Here is a 3,563-nt window from a genome sequence, read left to right as displayed (position 1 = left end):
GGGCGGCTTTTTTGCCTGGGTGTCAGCGAGGGCAGAACTGCACCATTCACTCTGCATCATTGTGAACAAGGGCAGGTTCAAACCATTTTCTTCTAACCTGTGTAGCTCAAGTGTTGAAAGCAGGGCGCTCTTATGCCCAGATACTCCTTGGGCCCATTCTCCTCCTCAGTGAGAACTTGACAGGTTTCAGAGTAACAGCCGTGTTAGTCTGTATTCGCAAAAAGAAGAGGAGGACTTGTGGCACCTTAGAGACTAACCAATTTATTTGAGCATGAGCTTTCGTGAGCTACAGCTCATGCTCAAATAAATTGGTTAGTCTCTAAGGTGCCACAAGTACTCCTTTTCTTTTAGTGAGAACTTGGGCTGCTCCTTTCTGTTTTCTTATCTGATTACATGTAAAACCTTGGGCTGGATTCTGCTCCGAGTGACACTGACTAACCTGGAACGTCTCTGCAATGCCAGGAGATCAGAATCCAGCTCGTTCTATCTCCGGGAGTGAGGAAGGCCCAGGTAACGGCGTGTTCTTTCTCCCACTGCAGCGCAGTTCAGAGCTGCAGGGTCACAGCCTCCTCCATAGCAGGGTGAGATCTTTGCGGACGTCTGCGGGCCTGCAGTCTCACTGATCATAGTGTAAGCAGTGTCAGGATGAGCTCCACCCTGACATCTGGTGGTGAGGTGTGGCAAGTTGTGGAAAAGAACTTCAGGGGCCGATGTCATTTGCATAGGCACACCCACCACGCCTAGAATGAGACCATAGCTGCTCAAATGGTCACTTTGGCTGCTGTGGGATCCCCAGCGTCTCTGTTATTGGGGCAGGAAGAATAAATTGTTATTACCCTGATTATGGGAACTGTGCTTGGAACTGTACGTGGCCTTTTGTTATGATGGAGGGATTCACCATCAACTAAGTAGCACTTGCTAGGCAAGGGTCATGGGTTCCAAAACTGTGTGAATGGAGAGAGGCTGGGGACAAGTATTAATACTTGGTGGCATGGGCCCCTTGGTGAGGGCCTTCCATGCTAATTGCACTTCCTCCTCTCTCCACTGTGGAATATCAGAGCTAATTTTGATTTCATTAGAAGTCTAGTTATAGGCTGCTGAGCTCACTTTGGGCTGACAGTGCACCAGCACTGGGGCTCCCCTACTACAAGCTGAATTCACCTAAGAGCTGAAATCACTGAGTGTTGTGTTAAGTAGTGGGGGAGCCTGAAGATATATTGTGGAGCAGTTCAACGCGGAGCAGTGTGTGGATGGCAGGAGCTGCTTGTGGGTCGTGGAGCTGAGCGAAGGAGTTCGTGGGGCAGCTGGCGGAGCGGAGCGCAGCTGAGCGAAGGAGTTCGTGGGGCGGCTGGCGGAGCGGAGCGGAGCGAAGGAGTTCGTGGGGCGGCTGGCGGAGCGGAGCGCAGCGGAGCGAAGGAGTTTGTGGGGCGGCTGGCGGAGCGGAGCGCTGCTATGGAGCTGTGGGGCGGTCAGCTTCCGATCATGTAAGGTGCCTCTTACCCCCGTCCCACTTCCACCCAGGTTGGGAGGTAAAGCTCCGCAGATAAACTTTCGAACTCTGGGGCTGCCCTGACCAGGGACAGAGACTTTTGGGGCATTGGACTTTTGGGACCTTGGGTGATTTGGGGTTGCTGGACTCAAGAACCAAAGGGAAAAGGGCATGCCCCAATTTGCCTGGGGTGGGTTTTTTTTGCTCATGGGTTGTGTTATGAATCCTGGTGGTGGTGTTTCCCCAACATAATGCCACATTGTTTCTCTCTGTTATTAAAAGGCTTTTGCTACACTCAGGCTATGTGCTTGCGAGAGGGGAAGTATTGCCTCTTGGAGGCGCCCAGTGGGGGTGGTATATATTTGTCCCAGGTCACTGGGTGGGGGCTCGAGCCGGTTTGCATTGTGTTATTGGAATGGATCCCCTAGATATTGAACCCGGCCCTTGTTGCTGCCAACTCTGACGGGCAGAAGGGTTACATTTTTGGGGGCTCGTCCGGGATAGCCTGGGTCAGTACCCCTCGCAAGCACCTGTTGAGTGATCCACTACATTGGGAAACAATTTATATTTTTTTTTTGTTTTGTTTGTGCTTATATTTTGAGGAAATTACTGTTTGTATAATGGCTAATATGTCAGGTTTGTTGGGCCCTGGCTCAGCAGCTTCTAGCTCAGGGGCTGCAGCCTCGGCTGATGATTGGACAAAAGCTCTGGGGCAAATATTGGAAAAGGTTGTGCTGCCTCATGCTGAGTCAGACTCTTGTCGTAAGTTAAGATTATTTGCTGGGGAGGAGGAGTTTGAACCCTGGTTAGAGCATACCACTGAAATGCTGCAAGAGTGGGCCGTACCAGATGCAGAAAAGCGAAGATGCCTTATAGAGAGCCTTGGCGGCCCAGCATTAGATGTGATTCGCACCCTGAAGCTCATTGACCCTGGGGTCAGTGTGAAGGACTGCCTAGAGGCCCTTGAACACAACTTTGGGAGCGTAGAGGGCCCTGAAGACAGCTACTGTAAGTTCCTTAATTCCCGACAACAAAAGGGCGAGAAGGCTTCAGCCTACATACAGAGACTGGAGAGACTGCTTCAGAGAGCTGTCATGAGGGGAGCAGTGACTGCTGAGCAGATGGATCAGACCAGACTGGCTCAAATTGTAAGAGGAACTCAGTATCAGAACCCGATTCTACTTCATCTCCAGCTAAGAGAACGACGGGAACATCCCCCAAGTTACTCCCAGCTGATAAAAGAGGTCCGAGAGGAGGAAGAAAGGCAGGCTGCCAGTGAGTTTTGGGAAGCCCAAACATCGGAGCCAGGCAGCACAACACCACTGCAAACGGCCAGTGTACTGATGGTGAGCACCAGAGAGGAACTTGCCCAACAAATGCAGGTCCTGACGGAACGGATAGCTGAGCTGCAAAGTACCGTTGACCGAGTTAAGACTTCCAGGAATAAGAAGCCTCAAACTGTGGCGATTGAGAAGCCCGCACTTAGAGCCACCATCCCCCCCAGGCGAAGGGGAAAAGGTCAATTCTTCTGCTACCGATGTGGTCAGGATGGACACAGTGCTGCCAAGTGCCGTAATGAAGAAAACCCCTCCTTAGTGTATGGAAAGCTGAGGATCAGTTGGGAGAGATCCGGTAGCTGCCAGAGGGTCTGGGGACGGGGACCCCCCAGGTCTGCAGGATTTGAAGATTCCCCCAGAAAAGACTGTCCAGCTGGGATCCCTGCAGGACTGATAGGGCCTCGAGCAGAGGTCACGGTGAGGATTGAAGGGGTGGAGTGTAAAGCAGTGCTTGACACTGGATCTCAAGTGACTATTATATTTCAGTCATTCTACCAACAGATGCTTAGGCACCTGCCTATACAGCCACTGACTGGCCTTGGCCTGTGTGGCCTCAGCATGGATGAATACCCCTATCAAGGGTATGTCATAGTGCACCTGGAATTCCCAGAGGAGGTTGCTGGGGTAAGAGAAGAGGTAGACACAGCTGCCTTAATATGCCCTGACCCTAAAGGGACTTCTGATGTGTCTGTGCTGATAGGGACCAACTCCAGTCTCTTCAAGGTACTCGCGGATTA

Source organism: Eretmochelys imbricata, chromosome 13, assembly GCF_965152235.1.
Source record: "Eretmochelys imbricata isolate rEreImb1 chromosome 13, rEreImb1.hap1, whole genome shotgun sequence".
NCBI lineage: Eukaryota > Metazoa > Chordata > Testudines > Cheloniidae > Eretmochelys > Eretmochelys imbricata.
Note: the sequence above shows the minus strand (reverse complement) of the source record.